Source organism: Camelus bactrianus, chromosome 1 (assembly GCF_048773025.1).
Source record: "Camelus bactrianus isolate YW-2024 breed Bactrian camel chromosome 1, ASM4877302v1, whole genome shotgun sequence".
NCBI classification, from domain to species: Eukaryota; Metazoa; Chordata; class Mammalia; order Artiodactyla; family Camelidae; genus Camelus; species Camelus bactrianus.
Window position 1 is genome coordinate 101917917 of NC_133539.1, and position 27543 is coordinate 101945459.

A 27543-nucleotide genomic window follows, 5' to 3' on the forward strand; every position below is an offset into this window, starting at 1 on the left:
TTTCCAATGGTTCCTCTTTCTGTTTTCTTATCAAATTTATTGTTTGGTTTTAGTCCTCTATAGTGTCGAAGAGTTGTGGGAATAGCATCTCATTAGTGTCTCATTCCTGACTTTGAGAAGACTTCAAAAGTTACAGCATTTTCTGGAACACTGGCTGTGGATTGCTGATGGCTATCTGTTAGCACATTAAGGAGCTTCCCTTCTGTTTCTAGTGAAGAGTTTTTTAATATTAACTGGTAGTAGATTTTACTAATTGTTTTAGAAGGGCATCAATTAAGATGATTATATTGTATTTTCCCCCCTTCTAATCTGTTTCTACAGAGAACTGCATCAGATCTCCTGATGAAATCCCTGCTTAGTCATACTTTCAATCCTCTGCTGCAGTTTCCTTGCTGATAACTTACTTTGAATTTTTGCATCAATGTTTATAATCCGAATACTACTAGAAGTTTGCCCTTTTTGTATTAAAATCATACAGTTTAGGTATCACTCTAAAATTAGCCTTGGAAAATTAATTAGATAGCTTTCCACCTTTTTTAATCATCCAGAAGAATTTCTAAAACATGAGCATTAGCTATTCCTTTAAATTTCTATGAAACTTAGAGTAAACCATCTGGCACTAGTTCTTTGAGGAAGATTTTTGACTGCATTTCCCATTTCTTCTGTGCTATTGATGGTTTTGAAGTTTTCTACTTCTTTCTGAGTCATTGCTATTAATTTACATCTTCTTAGAAAAAAATAATTTTTTTTCTCCTAGAATTGCAAATTTATTGGTCCAAATCTGTACATACATAGCATTTTCTTCAAATTTGTTCAATTCCACAGCTCTAGTTAATAGCCCTATTTCTTCTTTTCTATTACTAAATTATTGCCTATGTCATTTTCCCCCCGGGCAGACTTAGCAAATGTTTATCAGTTTTGCCATATATTGCCTTTATTGATTAATAAGACTTTTATTCTCCCCCCCATATATATATATTTCAGCCTTTTTTTTTTTTTTTTTTTTTTTTTTTTTAGTCCTGATTCATGATTTAATTGGTGTGCTGGTCCGGGTCCCTTATTTCTGCTGCTCTCGGGCGCACTGCTCTGGGGTCAGGGTTTTCTGCTCGAAGGCGTGGATGTGCCGGAGCTCTTTCGCTAGCCACAGTGTTCACAAGCAGGTGTCTCTGAAGCAGCAGCTTCCCCTCGAACTTGGCGACGAGGCCACAAGGACTGGAAAGCTGGACGCACAGCGTCTGGGAGTCGTGCCCTCCACTTCCACGTGCTCTGCCTCCAGGTCAGGCTGCAGCTTCTCCTGGAGGTATTCGGCGCTGAGTTCCATTGCCACAGCCCAGCATGGGTGGCAGCCCAGCGCAGACGTATATTTCAGCTTTTATTGCATTAATTCCTTCTTCATATTTCATTAGTCATTCACTTATTCATCTAGTGTGTAAGAATTGGGGCATCATTTCAATTTGTCCCACTGATAATGGTATTCACTTTGATCACTTGATTAATGTGGGATCTAAATATCCTGTTTCTTATCAAGCTTTTAGTTTATTCATTTACTTAACTGTATCACCATAGACTCCTGGTTTTCTGTTTTGCCAATAGGTTGCAATCCATTCAAATATTTATTTTGATACTGAAATTGGACTTTGTTTCGTGGGAGCCCCTCCGAGAAGGCTTTGAATTCTTTCTTCTGCCACAAGATGACTCTGGCTTATTAAACTTCACCCACACCAGCCCTGAAAGCAGCATTTCTCAAAGGATCCCTGGATACTTTTTGTGGAGAAAAGTGGTTACAGAATCCTGCCAGTGGGCAGAGCAAGGGAATAGACGTGTGCACACACTTAACATTCACAGACACACGTGTACATCAATGTTTAGTGGGTTTACAAACACATTAACTGTATTTAATTCTGTAGTTACCTATCTTTATCAATTTATCCTAAAAGCCATGAATTCACACTAATACTGTCGAATCCAATCTACAGAGTCCATTCTAGTTTTCTCCCTTGCTATATTTGTAATACCATTTCCAACTATGAGAAACTGCTTCCCATTATCTTTAGGACATACATTCATTTGATTAGTTTCTCCATATATAGAGTCAATATCCCATTTCTGGATATTCCCCATTTAAAGATTCCAAAGCCATCACAGGCGTTCTCCTCTGCCTGCTTGGGCTCTGACTCCCCACGCCAGCTGTAACCCCTCCATGGCCACCCCCTCAACTTGTTCAGACTCAAACATGGTACACAAGACCACCCATCCCCAAGAATTTCTCTCTCACTCTGCTCAGGTTCAAACTAGCCATGCGGGGCCACCATCAGCTGTAGGTGCCCTTCTCTCCCTGCGAGACCTCTGACTGCCCACCCACTCTGGGCCTCCCTGGCTCCCCATTCCCAAAGACATGGACACCTTTATCAACCCCCATCTGAATTATTCATGGAGGAAAAGGATGTAGGAAGAGGGAAAAACTGTATTCTATTCTACATTGAGGTTTCCTAAGAATTATTTAAAAATCCAGGAAAACTTTTTATAAGGATAAATATTTATTTGTTCATATTGATCAGTCGACAAACATTTACTGAATACCTGCTATGTGCTCAGCTGAGGCAATATAAAAGAAGTATGAAAGGATTCCTGCCATGTAGCTACTTGAAATTAGATGGGCAACTCAACAAGGAATAGAATAATAAAAGTTCACTATATTTTTCCATAACAACAGAAACAGGAAAAGGAAAAATCTGTAACTATTAGACTCTCAAATTATCATAATGCATATTTTGCTTTGAGGTAACCTTCCCACACCTCGATATCTAATGCCTTTCCTTCCCATGCTGTTGAAGCTCACTTCGCACCAAACTTTTTATTAATGCTTCAGAACAACTGGTGGTAACGTTTTACTCTGTTAAGTTACTGGAGCAGACACTATTTATTATTTTGGTAGTGCTGTCATCAGAATTAAAGCATAACGATGAAAGTCACAGTGTAATGTAAAAAAAAAATCATCACTTAAGAAATGAAAAAAAAAGAAGAAAGAAATGTATTACAGAATAATTCTTAAAATGTGCTTGCTGTAGGTTGTTCTGACTCAGATATGCAATTTATATTTTAAACATCATTTTCATAAAAGTCTACATTTCATGTGAAAAATGTAAAGCATAAAGCGTGGTTCCATGTTCCGGCTGGGAGTGCGGAGGTTGTGACTGTGGAGCAGTGAAGTATCTATAGGAGGATTAAAAAGAGAACCCAAGGGGAGAGGAGAAGGCAAGGAGCCCACGGTGACAAGAGGAGACAGTGGTCCTGCTGGGAGGCCCTGGAGGAGCAGGAGGGAAAGGAAGTAGCTGCTGCCAATCACTACTGTCCCCACAACCATCATCATTTTTGATGTCAGAGGGAACTGGTATCATTCGTGTCTTATTCTACATGGGTTTTTAAAAAAGTGATTACCGTGGCTGAGAGTATAATGTCACAACTGAAGGTCACATACTGACTAACGTCCACAGCAAGAAATGACCACTATTATTAAAATCATTAATTATTGTCCCAGCTACTGCTCTTCTCAAGATAAATGTGCAGAAACAATTATGGAAGCAATTATTTATGCCTTTAAATTTCACAAGTATGTTTGGACTTCACTCTTCGGCTTTCTACAGCAGTGACTGAGACTCAGTACTTCCAAGTAATGTCACTTATGATCAAGGCACAGTCTTCATTAAGGTACAAAATATTTCCCTCCATAACCTAAGAGGAAATAAAAGCTCATTCCTGAATGTTCTGGATGTCCTTCCCTTCAATAGACAAAAGCTCCCTCATGGTCTTCACTTCCTGCAAATGTGCTTGGTCCTACATTCATTGAATGAGATCTTTGTGAACGCTGCCCAGGCCCTGGTTTTTCCTCTAAAACCGCTCTCCAGCAGTCAACCTCTGGGACCCTGCCTCTTTTGCCCAAATCATTCAGTCAAGGTAATACTGATCCAAGCTGGATGAATGAGATCCTTCCTTGGGTGAGGTTAGTGTTAGGACTCGGGGACTCCAGTCACAACCTGACAACACTGAATTTTTAAGGACATCTAAACATGGGGACTGGGAAGATGTGCCTCATGTTGGTATCTGTAGTCCTTGCATGAAGAATCAGAGAAAAGTGATTTATAAAGAGACTAGAAGATGAAGTAGGTGGGCTGAGAGAAATGGAGACGGTCCAGGGAGAAGTAGAGGAACTTCTGATATGACCTTTCCCTTCTGGGTCTACAGTTGGCCCCTCCATGTGGTAAAATTCCACTGGTTCCTTGTAAACATCCCCTACCTTCACCCGACCTTTTACTTAAATTGTTTAGAATTGGGCAGAGTTGAGGAAACCTTTTGTTCTATGAATGGTGTATCTGAGAGTGTTTGACAAGTTTTACCTCTGACTCTGTGACCGTTTGTTTTAACTGGTGGCAGTGTGTACACGGAAATACCTCTGACATTTTTATATACCTAGAGGTGGCTCCCAATGGATTACTGAACACCCAGATTAACAGACTCATTTCTTAAGGCCTCCTTTCCACCCAAATTCAATCATATCAGTCCTGGAGCAGGTGATCCAAGGAGCAAGAGCCCTAGATGGGGACGTTCTCTCAACAATTCAGAATATTTCCACTCAAGATACTTACTAGAGACCTTAATGTGTGTTTCCTGTTCAGGTCCTGAACAGCTCGCTCAACTGACCTTATTAATGCAATAGCATATGCTAATTAATCCATCTGGGCCCTCAAAGAATTGCTGTAACACCACCGGCTTAATTATATGAGACACGCTGCAAAGGCTTTTAATGTCCCCTTACAGTGAATGTACCAGGGATTGCCTTAATTAAGCTAAGCTTTCTAGCTTTCTTTTTCCCTGCCCACCTTTATTACTTGGCTCTTTTGTTTCATTTTGGTTTTCATGTTTCTCTGTTGTTGTTGTTTTGCCTAGTTTTTTTTTTTTTTCCTGTTTGTTTTGTTCTGTTTAGTTTTATTGTCTCTGTATCTTTTATGGTTAATGTACTTAAGTTACTCTCGAATAAAAGAATAAAAACAACAGTGAAGTCAACAATAAGAGGAGAAAATTATTTTCAGGTTCATCCACTTTGTTAATGTATCAGCCAGGGATATGGAGTTACCAGGAAATGGAACATCACTCAGAACAGAAGCTCATGGACTCTTTCCTACAAGGTTAACAATATCATGTGCTACACGCTTCTGGGCCTCTTTCAGGATCTTTTATTTATGTTTACAATTACTGAGCCTTGGCTCTTCATACAGGAAGCAGAAGTCAAGAAGAAAAACTTCTTTCACTTGAGGAATTCATAGTCAGTGGGGAAGACGGACATGGAGTCAGCTAATAAGAACATAAGAACAAAATAGGTTCTAGGAAGGCAGGCACATTTGTATGAAAAGAGAGGACAGAATTGGCCATGAAGGAAGAACAGATTGAGAAGAAACACAAGGTCATCGGGACATCCCAGATGAAAGGGACACCCTGAACAAATGGGCAGGTCCCTAAAGTTTCACCTTTTGTTTGTGAAACAGTCAAAAGCCAGTCAGGAATATCTTGATTTGTTAGAATTTGTTAGAAGCGTCAACTATTTGGAATCGGGAGTTCAGGTTTAATATACACAATATAATACACACTTCATACGGCTAAGATTTTGTCATGTCAAGTGCTGCTTAAATAAAAAATAATCTAAAGAGAAGGAATAAAGTGAAAAGAGTCGAGTTGGGATTGATGAGAACAGAAATGGAGACAGCACCCTGGAAGCCTAAGCACGGAAACTTCTTGTTATTGTTGTTGCTGGTGTTGGGAGCCCAACACGGACTCAGCCGTGAGCTGGACAGTTCCACGCTCTACCAACTGAGCTAGCCAGGTGCAGCCTGTTTTTGGAAAAACATCTATTGTATCCCTGTTGAATCTCCGCTTGAGATTAGATGTTTCCAAGATAACTGACCTCTCTGTGTGCCACATGATCCAGGTATGTCTATGCTGGCCTCACACTATGGTCCTCCACCTTTTGGGAGTCATCCACACCATGGACTTCCTTTGGTAGAGCAGAGCATGCATACATTTGCATAAGTGAGCATGGTGTGACCACATCTTTATTTTCACTCATATTTTATGGTAACTGCATAATTAAAGGATTGACATTTAATGGTATAAAATCATCCATTAATTTTATGTTTGAAACTTTCTGTATTTTATCAACTAGATATTAAAACATTTTTCCTATTACCTAGAAATGGTTCTTGATCTAACCTGAAACAAATTAACTCTAAAAGAATTTATAGTTTTTGCCCAAAAAGCCACTTCTCTCTTTTTCCTGGAGGATTTATATTTAGCAAAATACAGTTCTTCTTGTCAGTTTGTGACCATATGCTATAAAGAGACACATAACTAAAACTGTCAAAACTAAGCTACCGGCTGCACATTTGTGTGACAGGGAAAACCTAGGTTGATGCACTGTGATCACAAAAGCAACCCAATCAAAAGGGCCACAGGGCAGAGATCTGACACCCAAAGTTTGGCATCGTACACGGCAATTCTTACATGGCAAGACAAACGCATGACTTAAAGGGAGACTATGTGATGGTCTTAAATTTCAATTTTTCACATGCATTTATTTAAAGGATACCTTATAATCATGGATAAGGTAAGAAGTAGTCAGAACAGTGAGAAATGAGGAGAACAGAATCCCACCATCAAACTGGAAAGACTAGATAATAAATTCAGTGCAAAGGCATTTGCTTTCCAGTCATCTCTCACAGCACTCCAAGGCCTTCTCTCCCACCGCAGCCACAGACAGCAGAAGGAAAACAGGTTCACATTCAAGCAAGCTCCAGGAGTTCCCTGTCTGGTTCTTATCATTTATTTTGTTTTGGAAACTACAGTGAAACAGCAAACATCATCTTATCTACTGGAAATCAGCATCACTTTCCCCGCTTTTTAGCACCATCCCTTGTACAACTGCCTTTGATCTTCTCTCTTAATATTCTTCAGCGGGAGACTTCAGGGGAATTGATTACTCAAATGTTTGAAGGCAGATATGAAGAATTACCAGTTCTTACAGAGAATTCGTGTGGTGACACGTTTATGAGGACCCTTACGGAGAAGCACTCCTAGCCAGCCAAGCAGAGACTGGAACAAGATGAAAACATAACCTCATAACAAGGTCCGGTGAGGCCCACTGTTCTCCTGCCAGTGGGGCGGCCCCTCCTCCTGCAGGAGGAAGCAAACCCCTGGGGAGCGGGGATGCTTCTGGACTCCGTCTAGGGCCTGATGGCAGTGGGCCAGGGGAGGAAGGGCTCTGCCCACTGTCAGGTGTGCTGCCAGTGTCTCTAGGCTCCATGGGACTCCCCCGCCCAGGAATGCTCACCTCTGAGACTCTCCAGGCATGAATAAAAGAACATCCTACCCACAGTCTATTATTTCAAGGCCTGGGGCTTCTCCAAGGTTATCACTGGAGGCACCAGATGCTCGCTTAACCCGCTTAGCTCTGAGTTCTTCCCCATAGACAGTAAAGGAGCTGACTAGCAAACAGCACAGAGAACATTCCATACCTTGTAGTAACCTATAATGAAAGAGAACATGAGAAGGAATGTATGTCTGTACATGTGTGACTGGAGCATTGTGCTGTACACCAGGAAGTGACACAACATTGTAAACTGACTGTACTCCAATTTTATATATATATATATATATATATATATATATATATATATATATATATACATACACATACATATATATAAAAGCATTAAGTACATAATCACCACAGGGATGAGCCGACAGTCAGACCCCCAGCCACTCAACTAGTGGAAACAGCCTCCTACCTGTATTAAACAATAAGTGGTCTCTAAATGACAACAAAAGACTTATTCCCTTTCTCTATGGGAGGGGCATGGGAGGCTCTAATAAACACTGCCTTGACCAGAAGCTATTAATTTCACGTTGCACATAAAATTAAGGTTATTGAGCTAACAATTTAGATTATGTTTACTCTGAGCATCCCCATTCTGCCCTGACAAACCGAGGAGCACACAGGAGAAATGGCAAAGGTTGACTGAAGCAGAACCAACTGAGGGAGGAAGAAATAACTGAGGAGAGAGGAGACAGAATAAATATCCAAATTTAGGAGAAAGAGTGTAAGGTCCGAAACCGGACTTCCTGGGTTCAAATATGGCTCTGCTACTGACTACTTTGTGAATCGAATAAGCCACTTAACTTCTCAGTGCCTCAGTTTACTGAGCTATAAAGTGGGGATAATACTTTGTGAATCGAATAAGCCACTTAACTTCTCAGTGCCTCAGTTTACTGAGCTATAAAGTGGGGATAACAGTGGCACATGCCTCAGTGGGTTGTTTTGGATCATTTTAAATGACTGAGTTCCTGCAAAGCTCACAGAACTGTACTTGGCACAGAGGAGGCCCACAGAGCCTGCAATTGTTAGTTGTTGGTGAAGGTGGTATCAGAAAAGCACAGCAGTTAGGAGTGTTTGAGCAAAGGCTCTTACACGTCAGGATAGACCCAGCGGGGCTCAGGCTATTGGAGTCTATGACAAATAATAGACTTTAAAAGAAAAGTATCGAACTGGAAATAGCGTTTTGGGATCTTTTATGACCTGCTTTCTTCGCTTAATGTTTAGTGAACACTTTCCTATGAAATTAAACATAAAATTCATCCTACAGCCACATCTTTTATTTGCCAGTGTCTGATTATCACACATTTAAGTGTTTTCAAATTTTTATATTAATAGATAGAGAAGAAAATATCAATATTTCAAATAAACAAAAAATTAACCATTGCTATTTCCGTACACTAGTGGATATGGCTCTTTGTTTAGGAAGGTATCTAGAAAAGCCTTTTGGGGCATGAAGAATAACAATCCATTTCATGGTCTGAAGGAAGAGGAAATTACAAAGAGGAAAGTGAAAAGAATATATAGAGTGAAAGGAGTTTTGTTTTGTCCCTGGTTTGCTTGAGAAGAGTAGGTGAGGTTTGGGAATGGAGAGGCTCCTCAGGGGAGGAGAGGGTCCGGGGTTAGAAGGGCATGGCAGGTGCCAGGACTCTAAGGAGGACACACTAGCAAGGAATTTCCCAAGGCGTGGGATAATTTTCCAGTCGTGGTGAAATTTGGCACTGACATCGAAGCTGTTCCTGGTACCATGCTCTATCTACTTCCCTTTGGTTACCTCCAGACCTCAGTATCTCCAACAATACATTTATAGCAATGATAACACAGGGGAATGGAGGAGGATATATGTCTAGAGTGGAGAAAAGCAGGTCACCAAGAAAGGTCAACAGATATCATTTCTAGCCGTGAGATTTTAGGAATGTTACTAAACCACTTTGTTCATAATTAATCTGAAAATGGTGATAACCACTTATTTCACAGAGCTGCAATGTAAATTAAAATGCTTAGAAGATGACTGGTAATAGTGCATGTGCTCAATAAACGTTAACCATAAAAGTCTACCCCAGTGAATACCCTTATGCACATCCATGATTGAATGTCATGCCCTACAAAGTCACAGAAAGAATTTTTAATCAGAACAAAATCAGGTTTCAATTGTTCTGCGAGGAAGAAACTGGGATAAAGCAAGAATTCAAGCTAATACACAAACACTTAGAAGAGATATGAGATTAACTAAATATATTACAGGCATACCTAATTTTTTATGCTTTGCTTTATTGTGCTTTGCAGATACTGTGTTTTTTTTACAAATTGAAGGTCTTTGGCAACCCTGTGTCTATCAAGTCTATTGGTACCATTTTTCCAACAGCATTTGCTCATTTCATATCTCTGTGTCACATTTATGTAATTCTTGCAGTATTTTAAACTTTATTATTATATTTGTTATGGTAACCTGGGATCAGTAATCTTTAATGTTACTTTTGTAATTGTTTTGGGGTACCATGAACTGTGCCCATATAGGAGCAAGCTTCATTAATAAATGTGTGTGTTCTGACTGCTCCACTAACCAGCCATTCCCCCATCTCTCTCCCTCTTCTCAGGCCTCCCTATTCCCTGAGACACAATAATATTGAAATTACTCTACAGTGGCCTCTTAAGTTCAGGTGAAAGGAAGAGCTGCATGTCTCTCACTTTAAAGCAAAAGCCAGAGATGATTAAGCTTAATGAGGAAGATATGTCAGATATGCCAAGGCAGACTGAAAGTCAGGCTTTTTAAACCAAACAGCCAAGCTGTGAATGCAAAGGAAAAATTCTTGAAGGAAATTAGGACTAGTCCAGTGAACACATGAATTATAAGGAAGTAAAACAGATATTGCTGATATGGATAAAGTTGGAGTGGTCTAGATAGAAGATCAAACCAGCCACAATATTCCCTTAAGCCAAAGCCTAATCCAGAGCAAGCCCCTAACTCTCTTCAATTTTATGAAGGCTGAGAGAGGTAGGGAAGCTGTGGAAGAAAAATTTAAATCTAGCAGAGGTCGGTCCATGAAGTTCAAAGAAAGAAGTTACTTCCATATACACAAAAGGGATGTAGAAGCTGCAAGCAAGTCATCCAGAAGATCTAGCTCAGATAATGAATGAAGGTGGCTACACTGAACAACAGACTTTCAGTGTAGAAACAGTCTCATATTGGAAGAAGATGCCATCTAGGACTTCTAGAGAGGAGAAGTCAGTGCCTGGCTTTAATGCTTCAAAGAACTAAATGTCTGTTCTTAAGTGACTTAAAATTGAAGCCAATGTTCATTTACTACTCCAAAAATCCTAGGGCCCTTCAGAATTATGCTCAATCCACTCTGCCTGTGCTCTATAAATGGAACAACAAAGCCTGGATGACAGCACATCTGTTTACAATATGGTTTACTGAATATCTTAAGTGCACTGTTAAGACCTACAGATCAGGAAAATATGACTTTCAAAATATGACTGCTCATTGACAATGCACCTCGTCACCCAAGCACTCTGCTGGAGATGCACAATGAGACAAATGTTGTTTGCATGCCTAATAAAACAATCCATCCTGTAGCTCATGGATCAAGAAGTAATTTTGCCTTCCAAGCCTTATTATTTAAGAAATACATTTTTAAAGGTTCTAGCTGCCATTGATAGTGATCCTCTGAAGGGTCTGACCAAAGTCATTTGAAAACCTTCTGGAAATGATTCACCACTCTAGACACTATTAAAACATTCATGATTCATGGGAAGAGGTCAAAAAGCAACATGAGCAGGAGTTTGGAAGAAACTGAGTCCCCTCATGGATGACTTTGAGGGGTTCAAGACTTCATTTGGAGGAAGCAACTACAAATGTGATGGAAAAAGCAAGAGAACTAGAATGAGAAGTGGAGCCTGAAGATGGACTGGATTTCTGCTATTGCGTGATAAAACTTGAAAGGATGAAGCACCGCTACTCATGGATAAGCAAAGAAAGTGGCTTCTTGAGATGGAATCTACTCCAGGTGAAGATGCTGTGAAGTTTGTTAAAATAACAGTAAGGGATTTAGAATATTACATGTATTTATTTGACAAAGCAGGGTTTGAGAGGATTGACTCCAATTTTGAAAGAAGTTCCACTGTGAGTAAAATGCTACCAAACAGCATAGCATGCAACAGAGGAAACATTCCTGAAAGTGCAGGAATGTTCAGTGCAGCCAACTTCATTGTTGTCTCACTTTAAGAAATTGCTGAAGCCACTCCAACCTTCAGCAACCACCAGTCTGATCAGTCAGCAGCCATCAACACTGAGGAGAGACCCTCCAACCGCAAAAAGATCACAACTTCCTGAAGGCTTAGGTGATAGCATTTTTCAGCAATAAAGTATTTTTTTCATTAAGGTATGTACCTTGGTTTTTTTTTAAAACATATGCTATTGCACACTTAATAGACTACAGTCATGTAAACATAACTTTTATATGCACTGGGAAACCACAAAAATTCATGTGACTGGCTTCATTACAATATTCATTTTATTTCGGTGGTCTGGAATCAAACCTGCACAATCTCTGAGGTATGCCTGTATATAATCTTTCCAAATTCCTTTCTCTAAAGAAGTATTCATGTAAGATAAACATTGTGGAAATAAAGGATAGATTCCTACCAAAGACCGTTCACATTCTACTCATTTTGTGTCTGTATCCCTTGGTTACACAGGTTATTTTTGCAGAGAAGCAAAAATTACACAAAAGAAGACTCCTGGAATTGCTTGATCTAGATCTCATTTCAGTTGCTTTTAAAATGGAGTTTTTGCTATTAAGTATTAAGGGTGATATTGAATTATATACAACATATTCAATTTAATAAGGCAAGAAGTAGAGTACCTTTTAAAAGAAAGTTGGTTCAAAAGTAAATACATATATGCTTTGAAGAAAAAGTTTCACCTGTTCAGGAAATCTGGTTATCCAGAATAAGTCATCCCCTAAAAGTGCCAACTAACCTAAGAAGTTCTGATATACCACTCCTCTGACATTTCTGCATTTCACTCTACTTAAACATGAAACAACAACTTGTGAAAAGTTTTTTTTTTCAGCCATGTATTCCTTCACTGGCTACAAGTATACATTTATCCGCTCATCATGGGACCAACAAATACTTTTTGTGTAGCTACTGTGTGCCAGAGTATTGGGCACTAGGTAGGGATACGTTCTGATTTCAGAGTACTTTTGTTGAACTGAGCACGAGGCTACATATATATGCTGCCATCCTTTGTTATGCAAAGTGTGTCCCTTTTTGCTTGCCAGCCATCGTGAAGGAGGGCTTGGGAAGATTCCCACATCATATAGTGTAGACTAGGGAAAAGCCTACACCTGGGGACACGGATGAGGCAAGAGAAGGCAGAGGCCCTATCCTTTTGTCATCCAGCAGATGGGTGTGCCTGGACCCACCATCGGAGAAGGTTCCAGGTGAGGGTCCCTGCCACTATGTTGATCTCCCTTCTTATAAGGCAATCAGGAAAACAACCTTGTGTGTGTGTGTGTGTGTGTGTGTGTGTGTGTGTGTGTGTGTGTGTGTGTGTGTGTGTGTGTGTGTGTGTCTGAAAGAGAGAAACAGGATGGGGATGAGAGGAAAAAAGAAAGCTTGGCAGAAGTGAGAGTGTGGTAGTAATCAGAATACTGGGGAACCAGGCAGAGCAGGTTACGTTCTAGAAGTCTCTCGTCATCTGGGAAACCAATCGTCCAGCTCTCGATGCTCAAGGGAAGTTTGGTTCAAGCACCGCCCCTTCGTGCCAGAGCTTCTTCTGTCCCCAGTCCTGTGGGATGCTGAGTTTGGGTACAGTACCTTACATGGAAAGACGGAGGAGTCTTCTCCCATCTGGCTCATCTTCCAAGGAAACGAGAAACCCCAGGGTAATTTTCCAGACAATTTGAGGCTCTCCTGTGTGCCAGATTGTATGCCAGGTATTAAGAATATCAGAGTAAATAAACTGGATAAAAGTCCCTGCTGTTGTGTAACTAGCAGTCTAGTGGGAGATACAGACTACTACAAGTGAGGCTACCATATTAAGTATTATCTGAGCATAATATCAGCATTATCCAAGATGTGCAAGAGATAATTTTACACTTATTTTAATGCATAATAGAAAAATGTATCCAGTGGATCAAATTTTTAAAAATACCGTTTGAGATAAGGCCAAAGAAACAGTAAGTTAAAAAAAAAAAAAAAAAAAAAAGGAGGGGGAAGAGTTGCTTGCTAAATCTTGTTAAGCACATAGCAATACAGATAGAGCCTCATATGGCATGTGAATAACTAAAGTTTGGGAAACACCACTTCCAGCCACTGAATCTTCACAAAATCCTGTAAAGTAGGCACTAACATATATATTACTGTCAGAAACTGGACTCAGAAAATCTAGAACACCGTCCAGTCCCTCAGGACCTGAAGGATAGGCTGCCTGGCTCTGCTGCCCATACTCCCTCCGTGGTCGTGCACTGACATCAGGAATGCCAATGATCATCAAAAATTCTAATTTCTGTAGGATTTTCCCAAATGTTAAACCTGTACAGTCAACTCTCTCCCGCAGAGCAATCTGGAGTCACCATGCTGAGGATCATGAAAGGAGTCATAACTTACTTTTTCTCTCCAAGAATCAATAGCTCAGTGTTAGTAGCATTTACTCTGCCTGTGCATTCGCAGCCCAGGAACCTGAAGGCAGTTACATCAAAATTCAAGAAAATGTCTACTGATAATAGGTGGTCCCACGGAGAGGTTTTCCACCATAGGGAAAATGAAAGAGAAGAGGAATTAAATATGGACAGAGAGAAAACTGCTGAGCTGGCTTCCACAATGGAAGTCATTAACCAAGTTGAATTAGTAAACTCGTCCAAAGCCACATCTGCCCCATTAAAGCTTTAAAGGCCATATGCCAAAGTGAAAATTAAATAAAGCAACAAAAAGTCAGTGCCCAAATGAATTTGGTTTTATTTTTACTACACAGAGCGAGGCTCTGCACAATAAAGCAACCACAGAGAGACTTTGCCAAGTTGTGGTGGTTTCCCAGAATGCATTAAAAACTCAGGAAGTCTCTACCATCTCTACTAATGCTGTTTGCTACTGGATCATAAAAGGATTTCTATTCTGACTTTTAGGGAAAAATCCATTTAGTGAAAATTTCATCAAGTAATGGGAAATTTGCACATCAATTTTAGTACAGTCTGCTAGGAGTGGCCAAAAATTCTGTAGCAATAAAGGTTTCAAAATGCCTTGTTGTAATTAAAAAACCTTATTCCTGTGTTAATTGTGTCTTTTCCTTCCAATATTACTAAGTATTTTATCACATGCAAAAAAAAATCTTGGCTCTAAATTGAGTAAGGGACAAAGGATAGCTCCATGGAATTAGATTATACATTCAAATGCTGTTATGATTGCAAAGGACTTTTCCTATTCTGTTCATTGCTTGATCAGAAGAAAATTTAGCCCTAGATAAGTTTTATTATTGCCAGGTTGCTTCAAGTATTGAATTTTAAATTATTTCCTGGTATAAATATAACTTTGTATATCTTTATCAATTTTGGAGGATGATAAATCTGAATTACAGAATATTTGTTTTGCCTTGCTTTGCTTCTTTCTTTTTTTTTTTCTTTTAAGTTTGTGCAGTAACTCAAACCAGACCAAAAATATTCCTAACAACCTGTTTCAATGAATAAGAATAATGAAAGGGATCTCTAAATGGTACAACAAACATATTCTCAAGTGCCAAATATGGTTTGTTCACTGAATTGCAAAGACTTTTTTTTTTAAGCAAATTATCCTTCCCAATCCTTGTTTCATAATCAGTAGAAAAAATTGGTAGACTATTACAAAAATCTTCTGTTACAGACTTTTAGAAAAACTGGGTAAAATATAACAAGTGATAGTATTTTTTAATACACAGCATAACTTGGTGTAACAGTAGGGCAGAATATCAGGTGCTAAACCTCAAGAGAGTTCTGAAAACCCCACTGTGTGTATTTAAAATAACACTGAAAGCGCCCAGGGAGGGAACATCAGTACTATTAATCTAGGGACATGGATTTTAAGGTTAATCTAGGGACTGAGCAGTAGCAGTGGAACCATAGTACGTGAGATCCCAACAAAAAGTCATAATACTTGAATAGCTGCCCACTCTGAATTGGTGGCTCCCTGGAGTATGGGGGTAAAAATTCTCAAATGCCTATGGAGGGCTGTGCTCACAAAGACTAATGGACAAAACCAACCTTGCTAAAACTTAGTTTGCAAACAAAGTTAACATAACACATGGGAAAAAAAAATGTATCCAAGCAAGAGTCAGGAGACATTAAAAATAATATTTAATCCCATAGAATTTTATGCAATAGAACAATATCTCAATTTCTAGGCAAGCTGAAGTCTTATTTCTTATGAGAGCAGTAGGAAAAGCTGGATGATAACAGGTATGCTATGTTTGGAAATATTATTAAAGGACTACAGATCAATGAAATCCAGGAGGATCTGGATTTTGAAGACAGTAGAAACATGAGGAAATGAGCTGACATTTTGCAGCTGCTTTTTTCCCAGGCTCAGTTGCTGATTTGGGGAAATGGGCAAAAGGCCAAGAATTAAGATTTTTAGGGCGCATGCTTAGCATGCATGAGGTCCTTGGGTCAATCCCTAGTACCTTCATTTAAAAAAAAAGTGTGAGAAAAATTTAAAAATAGTAATAGATACAGATTTTACTTGGACAGAAAAATCCTTCTAGGACTAGAAAAACCATCAGAGATTTTAGTAGTCTAAAAAGATGAAGAGATAAAATTGGAGACTTGATGATTCTTGTAGTCCCCCAATCGTGTGAACAAAGGAATAAGCCTTCGGCTGGAATGGTAAACAAGTTATAAAAGGCTGCAGACTCAGAGGTGAGAAGGCTGGTTAGCCAATGACAGGTAAGATCCCCAGAGGAGGGCAACCTAAGACAGGCACAGCCCCTGAGTCAGAAAGAATGTCATCAAGCAGCTATTTTCCTATATGTTCTGCCCTGATAAGATGTAAGGCTCACTGGCTCCATGATGAGCGTAATCTATCAAAAATATCAAAGGATCTTAAGATCCTGACCTTAAAACAATCTGTGCGTCTAGGGAGTCATAAAATGTCATACCATAGTTAAACACTTTCCATATTGTTCTCTTTTGCTTTATAAGCCTGTGTAGTTTAATAAACTTTTAGAGTAGCCATCACCTCTCTCCGCATACAGTGTGTGTGTGTGTACGTTGATATTGCGGCGCCAACAATTCTCTAATTGGAGACTTGATGGTGCTCTCTTCTAGAGGTTTGTCAAATCATGAAGTTGCACAAGAGAGGAGGTTAAGGGTCTGCCGAGGAGGAAGCTCAGAAAGACAGAGCAGAATTTTCTGGAAGCCCGTTGGTCCAAGGACACAAGGACTGGAGTTCAAGAATAACCAGGGAGAGGAGACCCAGGGCATATGATAGCCTCCCAGTTGAATGCTCTGGAAGGCTATGACCTAGAGTAGAGAAGAATGAGAGGTAGACTGAGCTCTACCAACATTGCAACCAAATTTTGAATTGGCTTAATTTCTGATTGGATTAATGAACTCAGCCCCAGCCCTACCTGATTTGCAGAACAAAGAGTAAATCTCCATGAAGAAATATAGTATCAACTGGATCTACAAGGTAATATACACAATCCGGCATTCCATCAATGATAATTTGACTTTCCTAGTTTTTAGAGGCTGCCCACATTCCTTGGTTTGTGGCCCCACTCTATCTTCAAGACCAGCGACCACATCACTCTCACATTTGCTCCTGCCTTCTCTCACTCTTCTGCCTCCCTCTTCTACCTTCTAAGAACCTTTGTGATTATTGAGGCCACCCAGATAATCCAAACTAATCTTCCTATTTCAAAATCCTTAATTTAATCACATCTACAAAGTTCCTCTTGCAATGTATGGGAATATATTTACGAATCTTGGGATTAGGACATGGACATTTCAGGGAGATCATTAGTCTGCCTACCACAAGAGTAACATTAAAAATTCAAATAACAGTGAGATCTATTACACAGCAGATTAGAAAGCATATACTTGTCTGTTGACAAGTATGAGTAAGAATGTAATGTAAAGGGAACTTTTACACACTACTGGTGAACACGTAGAACTTTACAGTTACTTTGGAGACTATTTTGACAATGTCATTTCTTGGTGTCTACTCTAGAGAAGACATCACATGTGCACAAGGAGTCAAGTTCAAAAGTATTTATTTCAGCTCTGTTAGTAGTTGTAAAAAAGAGAAATAATCTGATTCTTAGCAGGAGAAAGAGAAGTAATTATGGTTTATGTATGTAATGGAATCCTATACATTAGACAGGTATCTTGGTAAGACATTTGCTCTTGATTTTCAGTATTGGTGAAAGGAGAATCTTAAGGGGCTTCTACATGGTTCATTGAATCATACTATCTGTCAATCAAAGATTCAGAAGAGCACTATGGAAGTTCTACCATTTGCTAAGTATATTTATAACAATTACGTACATAGAATTTGGAAAATAGCCCAGATAATGGTTTGAGGATACCAAGAAGCTACTCATGAAGTTGAACTGGGTCAAAATCCCTTTCAATGATCCACACAAGCCTCTATTCTGACTGATGGACAAAAGTGATGCTCTGGGACCCAAGGATTTTTCTGTTCAAATCCATTTCCAACAACGCCTGAAAGATCTGATCACTTGTCTTTTCCCATTATATAGTGACTCAGGTCAACGGGCACATAGAGACTTAGGAGGTTTTCTGTACATGTTTGTGACATTTACACCCGCTTCTTCCTCAAGAAAGGCTTCCCTCTTTTCAGGGGCTCTAAATCTTGTGAAAAGACTATGGTTTAAGACTTGGGTGAAAAGCACCAGACTCTTTTTTTTTTTTTTTTTTTCCTCAGTTATAAAAATCCAAGTAGAATCCTTTTTGATTAGGTCGACTTTTCATCTTTTTTAGGCCTAGGAATCAATAACCAATTATCCACCTCCATGGATCACTGTGAGTCAAACCACTCTAATGAACACGCCTATCCCTTTACCTATAGTCATGTCTATCCCTATAGTCATGGCCATGCCTCTGGCATTTAATGGCTTGAGTCTACCACTCCAGGATGCTGTCTTTGCATCTGAAAAGAAGCATCCTATTTCAATGGTAGTGTCTCCTACCAGTGTCCCAGGTTAACAGAGAGTGCTTTTCAAAGATGATGGGGCTGCTGTTACCAATGCATTTTTTCCCAATAATTATGCCTTTTAGGGAGTCTTTTTCAGAGCCCTCTTGAGAAACACAGGTTGTGGGAGGGGGGCATAAATCAATGTGTCATATGTGAGCAATCCATTTCAATTCATATCTCCCTAAGTCTCTAGGGTCCTTCCTAAAGCCCTAACTGCTGCATAAGAGACCAGGCAAAGCTGTGAATTTCACTGCAAAATAGTGGCAACTGCAGGGGCAAAATTTGAATTTGGTTTTTATGTATCTCAGCCCTATGCCACAACTGATAAAAATTTTTAGCAAAGAAACTCTATGGCTTTCTTTCTCTCTCTTGAAACAGGAACTTCAGATTTTGAACTTGTAATTCTTTTTTAAGTTGTCAAATGCCATTACAATCAAACACTATATATTCCTTGAATTCCCCATGTCTCTGCATACGGTTCACTGGCTGTGGGCCTGGTTCCCTCAAAGACTCACCTTCTGTGACTACTTCACTGCAGGTGACCACAAGTGAAAATCAGAGGGCTGTTTCACACTGCCTGCCAAGAGCTTTTCATATTGGCTAGGGTTCAGAGTCCTCAGCTTGAATCAGAGCAGATAACGAATCCTAGATACTTCCTTTTGCCTGAGGTTTTGTTTTCTAATATGGCTTCTGGAGTCAGCATCTGTATCAGTCGGGTTATCTGTTGCAAGCAAAATAAGCTAATTTTAATAGTTTAAGGAGAAAATGAGCTTGTTGTAAAGATATGGCAGCTGATGAAATTTTGAGAGAGATGGAGGAACAGGTTAAAGATTAAGATTCCAGAATTAATGCCCGCAACCATATCACAGAACTGGCCCCAGGAGGAAACAGTCACTGCTACCAGTATTGAGCTCTTGAGACTAGAGTTGATAGGACTGTGAGCGATAAGACTTAATTTGCATCTGATACTGAAGAAAATTTTGTGCCAGGAATTCAGTCCTAGAGGCAATTCACCCCTGAGAGGCAAAAGCTTAAGTACTGTACCAACTAGTATGGCTAACAAAATGAATTCTTCACGGAGCCTCCTTTCTTCCATCGCTCACTTCTGAACCACAATCTGGCACCAAGGTTAACTGGATTTACCTAGGTCACATACTTGTGCCTTAAGTGCAAGAAAGGCTGACAAAATAAATTCTCTGGTCTCTACTTTGAGGATGTGAAGCACATAAGAAGGAAATTCTCCAAACACAGGAAAGATTCAAAAATGCTAGATAATCAAAAAACATAACAGATATATACTCTTATTATTAATCTGTGAATAATTTTTGTCTTAAGTATGTTGGATACAAGTTGCATGGAGTCTTCTTTCTATGGTCTTATTTTGGGGTTTTTTGGTATTTATGTCTTTTGTTTTCTTGCTTTCTCTTTTTTAGTATTGTTGTATTACTCAAGTTTTCTTTACATTTTTTGTCAAGTAGTTTAAATGTTCTGCTTTCAGTATTTACCATTCAATTAAATTTTAAAAACTGAGCTATTATTCTTCTACTACAGTCAAAGAAAACAGCTCTCTCATCAGCAGGATAAGAAATTTAACCTGTATTTCTTTCTATCCACACTGACCTCATAGTTTTCATTAAAATAATTAACATCTGGAATTTTTATATCCAGGATATTTTATTTGTTCTTATTTTATCCTCTCTTTTAAAATAATTTTGACACATTATCTCATAACTATGTTAATTTTTTTCAAAACTTAAATTTTCCATATAATTCAGATATTTATTTGGTTCCATTTATTAAGTAGTTAGTGAAAGCTTTCCAGCAATTTTTTTCCAGGAAGTCTGTTTGGGTTGTCTACTTTCTCAATCACTGCCTGTCTAAAATTTCTCTCTAAAGCATTTATTTAAGAAATATAAATTCATAGGTTATAGGACACTTTGGTGGCAATTATCTCCTTAAAACTTTGAAGAAACTATTCCAATGTTTCTTGCATTTAATGTTATGGAGAATTTAATGACACTGTGTATGTGTGTGTGTGTGTCTGTGGGTGTGTGTGTGTCTGTGGGTGTGTGTGTTTCTTAACTCCTTGTTAGGTAACCTGCTTTAGTTTAGTAAGGTTAAGAAGGAGGGAGTTTTGCCACCTGCAAAAAATGTGTGCAGATTTCCTTCTGGTTCCGAAAATTCAACTTTTACCAAGATATATTCTAGAAGTGTAATTTTTGTTAATTTTGCCTGCAATTAAAGTCTGGAAGTTTGACAACATTCTCTGTCAATGAGGCTATGGGGAAATAGGCTCTCTCATATATTGCTCATATAAATATGTAATGCATAACTTCTATAACAGGTAATTCATTAACATCTAACAAAATTATTTATGCATTACCTTCTGAACAGCAATGCTGTTTCTAAAAATTTTCCCCAAAAAACCCTGGCAAAAGTATAAAATCATTTGTGTGGAGTTATTCATTGCAAGATTATTACCTTGTAAAAATTCAAATGTCCTTCAACAGAGCTAGTTAAATAAAGTAGGGATATACCCACAAAGTAGAGTGCTATGCAACTCGAAAATAGAGTAAGGGATATCTGAGGATGCTAATATGGAGTAACATCCAAAAAAATTCAGCTAGGTTAAAAACAGAAAGAAAAAAAAAGCAAGGGGGAAAAATGCATACAGAATGCTATCATTCAGCCAAAAAAGGAAGGGTATGAGCATAAATATTTATCTCTGGTCTTAAAAAGTAAACAATAGAAAAATAAGCCATAAAGTAAAAGGAGTGATTTCCTTTAAAAGGAGAAAAGTAATATTAAAATCTATATTTCTTTGGATAGATCTTGCTTTTTACATTTTGCATAATTATAAAAAAATATTTTAAAGCAATCTCTGAAAATTAAAATAAAAATTGGGGAGTAAACTTAATGTGTGTTAAGTTGATGGCACACAGACTGTTCCAAATGACTTTTTAAAAAATAGTAATTTGACAGTATATCCCTAGTAGGACATAACCCAAGAAGTAAAGGAAATTTAAAAACTAATTTTTTAGTAATAATATTGTAAGCGAGGTGTTGGCTATTATTAGTCTGAATTTGCTATGGGTTTAGTTTAGGACAAAAAAGTATAAATGTGATATTCTTATTCTTTAATTCTCCCATGTTAGTTAGAACCAGGATTCTCAGCATGTGTAGAGAAGATACAAATACAAAGCTGAAATGGTTAAGTAAAACCTCTGTAACCTTGGATTTGAATTGAAAGTACCAATGCAAATTTGCAATGACTTTTCCTTAAAAAAAAAAGTATTTCCTAACTCTGAGTGCTAAAAAGCTAAGAGAGAATGACCAACTCATTTATAACAAACACTCTTAGTACCTAGATTATGGTCACCACATACTATTTATCATTAAAAGAGACTGAGGCTCCTTGGAGAAATGTCTGATTCTAGGTCTACAGCAGAAATTTTACAAATTAAGCTCAGTGTACTGTGTCATACCACACAGCAAGGGAACTCTCTAAGACTGCTAGGGTCATTGTCAAAAATACACAGAAGGCAACTTAAATAGGCTTACTCTGGTCAAAGACAGAAATTTTCAGCATTAATAAAAAATTAAAGTGGTTTAAAATTCATTATAAATACTTCAATATAGGTCTGTACAATATAAAAAATAAGCATATATGATATTAGTGAAAGAACTCATAATTTTTAAAACTAGTAAAAGAGGGAAAGAATCTTACACCTCTTCTGCCTTTCCTATACAACCATGCAACGGGGTAATCAGATAATAATGAAAGGGACTTGTTCTAGAGAAGTATTCTAGCTGGTAACTAAGGAATGAATGATAGAATTAGAATACTGCTGTTTTTCAAACCATAATGAGTCTAGGTATTGATCATCAACGGCTTCTAATATCACAAAAAGACAAAAACCCATGAAGTAGATTTACAAAAGAAAAAGAAAAAAAAATCAACCTTTTCTGGTCAAGCTTCTAAGTCCATATACTAACTCTAAGGAAATACAGAGGTTATAGGATCCTTTTATTCAACACATCAGGGGGCAATTTGCAAATCTCAGACTGGAAAACTTCAAGATTTAAAAAAAAAAAATAAAAAACACTCTTTAATAACAAATAATTGTAAAAACAAGAAACAAACAAAAAAAGAGATGGAGGGGAAACCTGTAAGTAGGCACTTAAGACACCTATCAACCAATTCTTATCTAAGGACCTTATGTGGACCTTGATTCAATCAAATGATAAATATTTATTTGTTTGTTTATTTATTTATATTATAACATGTACAAGACATTAAGAAATTCAAACAATAGACTCAATGCTTGATAATATTAAGGAGATATTATCAATTCAATTTTTTAAGAATGATAATGGTTAGGGTTTTTTTTTAAATTATCTGTTTTAGAAATAAGAACTGAAATATTTACAGAGGAAATTATATGGTGTCTAGAATTTACTTCCAAATAATTGAGGAGGAAGAATTTAATCTGTGTATAGATGAAACAAGATTGGCCAAAGGCTAATGACTATAGCTGGGTGATGGGTATACGGGGGTTCATTAACCTATTCTGTCTACTTTTGTATAGGTTTGCAATCTTCCATAATACACTGTTGAAAAGAGTGTTTACTACTTAATAAGTCCTATAATTCTGGAGATACAAATGTGTGTGTGAGCTCAACTAATTTATTATGTGTTTCATTTTTTTTTCCTATTCTCCCTTCATCATAGTTCTTGACTTTTGGAATTCCTGTTTCATACATTGTGGATCGACTGGATCTGTATTTATAGCCTTTGTGCTTTCTCTTATTATGTTCTTTTCTTTTTTTTTTTTTCTCTGATTGTGTTGTGCTTTCGTTTAAAACTATTACAAGATTAAATTATGTTGTTTTTCAATAGCCAAACTTTATTCACTACTTTTATGGAATATTTTATTTGTTATTGCATTTGTCATCTCCAAAACAACCAATTTTCTCAGTCTCATTGAGAATATTATTTTATTAAATCATTTGATAATATTTTCATTAAATTATATATTTCAGGAAATATTAAATAATTCCATTAAATGATCATCGTGTCTCATATATTTGCATACCTTTTATCTTTAGATTATTCATTTTTAACAGATAAGAAACCTGGGGTTTATAAAGCTTTAGTAACATCACAAAGACCCAGCCTGGACTTGGCTGGGCTCATTTGGAAGGTACTGTTAATCTTGGCTGGGCTTGCTCAAGGGTCTGGAGCTTGGATGGAGGCTGGCTGATCTAAGTGGGCTTATCTAGGTGGTTCTACTTTTGTTCCATGGGTCTTTCCTTCTTCCGGGGCCAAAGGGCCAGCCCATATGTGGTCATTTCATGATGATGGTAAAAATACAAGGAGACAGGCAGAAACATGCAAAGACTCTTAGGGCCTATGCTGGGAACTGGCACACCATCAATTCTTAAAGTCATATGGCAAAAAGCAAGGAAACAAATCCTGATCCTTCAGTGGGAAGAATATCTAAGTCATAGAACAAAAGGGATGAATTTGGGGAAGCTGATAAACAATCACTCATGAGAGTTCTCTGTAAATCAAATGACCGAGTTTTAAATCTGAACAAGAGCTTGTGCCCCTAACCACTATGCAACAACGGAATTTCTCAAGTTTTCTACTGATTTCTTATTGGAAGATACAAACATTGATGTCAGTGATTGATATGCTTGTTGGAATCTCTTCAATCTTTTCATGTGCCTGTGATTTTTTTTCCTGCTTTTCTCAAATAGAAGGATGAGGGGCATGTATTTTTATACAGTATTGGGAACTGGGATGGTCTGTTAGATTTTATGCCTGTGTCCCTTTCATTTTTCACATCAACTATTAGAGACATTCCAATATATCTCATTGGATTATAAGAATTAAATGCAACACCTGGAAATACCAGGCACATAGTAGCAACTTAATAATAATGCCCCTGTATCTCCTGAGAGTCCTTCACCTGCATGTAAACATGTACAACACTTTCAGTGCTCCTCAAATTTTCAACAACACTGCCTTCTGTTCACATTTCCTACTTTCTCAGGTCTTAATGATTTCTCAGTATGGTTTGCTCCAGGCTCCATCGCTTAGCCACCTTGAGAAACTGAGCTCTCAAACAACACCACTAATCCAATTTTCTTCAATTTCCATTCATTCCTCAGACAGCTAACACTCCATACAACTGCATTTCCCGAGGTCACCAATATCCTCCATGTTGCCAAGTCAATGAGCACATTTCTTTCCTCATACTACTCACATTCTTAGCGGTATTTTACGTAGCTGATCACTTATACCTTCCAGAAACACTCTTCTCGCTTGACACATGATACCATACTCTTTGAGACTTTTTTCCCCTTACATCTCTGGCCATTCAATCTTACTTTCTTTCATGATTTCTTCTCCTCTACCCAATCTTTAAATACAAGAGTTCCCCAAGGCTCACACCACCTGGAATCATTTCTAATTTTTGTAATGTATTTTCCTTATTAGATGATTTCATGCTTTCCAATGGCTTTAGACAACTTCCAGATGCTGAAAACTCTCAAATTCATATCTGGGTCTAAGCCTCTCCTTCAAACACCATGTTCCTACCTGATATTCCTACTTGAATATGTCCACGGACAAAGTCTTAACTTCTGCTATTGACTTCCTTGTTTAATTCTCATAGCCATTCCTTGAAGACGCAACCTAAATTAACTCTCCCAATAACACTATTTCACATCACTTCGTTTTACTACATGACCAACACCACACACAGACACACACACAGACACAGACATACACACACACACACACACACACACACACACAAACGCACACATATATCTGAAATAATCTTTTTTTCCCACTTATTTGATGCTTGTTTATTTTCTATCTGACCATTAGGGGAAGCTTCACGAGAGCAGAAACTTTGCCTGTCTTGCTTACTGCTTTCTTTAATACCGAAAATACTGCCAAACACGTAGTAATAACTAAGTAGTTTTTGAATGAAGGAATGAATGTTGTATTACTTTGGCTGATTTTCTGAAAAATAAGCTGAAATATACTAAAAAGTTTATCAATTATTAATAATAATTGCTCACTTACTTATGCTGCTTTATGTTTTGCAAATATTTTCATTTAAAATGTCTCATTTAATGATCGTAGCAACCCTGGGAGCAGGGATTATTATTCTCTTTATAAAAGTGAAGAATCTTGTGACTGAGAGGGCTCACACAGGTGTGAAGCTAAGTTTTCATTCCAAATTTTCTGATTCCAAGTTCACTGATATTTCTATCATACAATAATATTTATGATTTTTCCTAAGTAATTATATTTTTTCCATTTTTAAAAGAAAAAAGTTATAAAAGGCATACATTCAGATTCCATATTCATTCATGTACATAGAAACCATAAAGTCAATGGAGTTTTTTCTATTGCTGTATTTTTTAATTCCTCAATAATGAAGGATGTATTTAGATTACTATACCCAGGGACTGACTGACAGCATCATCTTTCACCTGGAAATTTTTTTGTAATGATTCAAAGAGAAAATTTCATGAATCAATATGACTGGATTTAAATAACAACAATCGCAGTCATAACAATCATAATAATATCCATGCTTCTGTGTGGTACAGTGTACTTTTGTGATACCTGCCCTTTTGATTTTCACACAGACTATAATGTAAGATTCCCAAGAGCCTTTTAAAAAAAATCATTTTAGGTATTTTTGAAAACCTACTTTAATATGACTATGTAAATAGCCCAGTAATATACTTTCAAAATTGACTTCTTAATGTCTCCATATACCTAAACTCAGTATTGTCTTTAAACCTTCCACAGAATTTTCTATCCCTTAACTCATTCATTGATACTTGCCTTTTCAACCAAATAGCCCCCTGATAGTCTTCTTGAATGTAATCTGTACCTTCTAATATGTCCAATATCATTGCCCACTGCAAGAGAAGTTGCTGTCTGCAGCCTCCTATTCATTTCTTGCTATTTACATTTCATTGTTTTTCCATAATCCTTAAACAAAACATACCATTCAGCATCTTATATGCTCATCTGAACTCTCCACACCTTTTGTCTCGATGTTGATAAGTAATTGCAAGCAACAGAAATACTCTAGCTAACTTAAGCAAAAAAGTTATTGGGAGTCTCACAACACAGTTTGAAGGTAGGAGGTCTAGGGTGGGAATTGTTTAGGGAACAAGCTTGGTTGAAACAGGGACAGTCTAGTCAGTACACTGCCACCAGGATAAAATCTACTTCCAAACACGCCAGTTGTCTTATCTCATTGATCAAGATTTAAGAGAGCATCCGACTCACGTATCTTGGGTGATGTGCTGCTCCTTGGTTAAGGGAGGATATATCACTCATATGTGGAATCTAAAAAAAGAAAAATGAAGACAGTTATGAACTCATCTACAAAAACAGATAGGCTCACAGACATAGTAAACAATCTTATGGTTACTGAGGGGAAAGGGGGTGGGAAGAGATAAATTGGGAGTTTGAGATTTACAAATATTTTGCAAATATTAAGTACTATATATAAAAATGGAGGGAAACAAATTTCTTCTGTATACCATAGGGAACTATATTCAATATCTTGTAGTAACCTATAATGAAAAAGAATATGAAAACGAATATATGTATGTATATGTATGACTGAAATATGCTGTACACCAGAAATTGACACATTGCAAACCGACTATACTTCAATTTAAAAAAAAAGCATACCTACAAGACTATATTCAACAGAGAAGAGGTAATTATTCAAGAGGGAATAGGAGTTCTGGGTTTTTGTTTTTTCTTAAAAAAGGAAATCATGCTATATTGACAGTCAAAAACAAATTCCACTACAGTCTACTTCTGTGACTATACAATAGCCATACATTTTCATATGTACCTTTTCAACAATATCTCTAAA

General features: G+C 37.7%; 1 long non-coding RNA gene and 1 pseudogene across 1 annotated transcript in view; both read right to left on the minus strand.

Annotated features, from left to right (window-relative positions):
- LOC123616080 (uncharacterized) overlaps positions 1–27004 on the minus strand; it is a 233646-nt gene extending 206642 nt beyond the window's left edge. The window contains exon 1 of the long non-coding RNA XR_006723936.2: positions 26943–27004. This is a non-coding gene — a long non-coding RNA (uncharacterized LOC123616080). The remainder of the gene's footprint in view (positions 1–26942) is intronic.
- On the minus strand, positions 653–3425 carry LOC141578183 (bolA-like protein 2 pseudogene; annotated as a pseudogene).
- Positions 27005–27543: the final 539 nt, after the last annotated feature.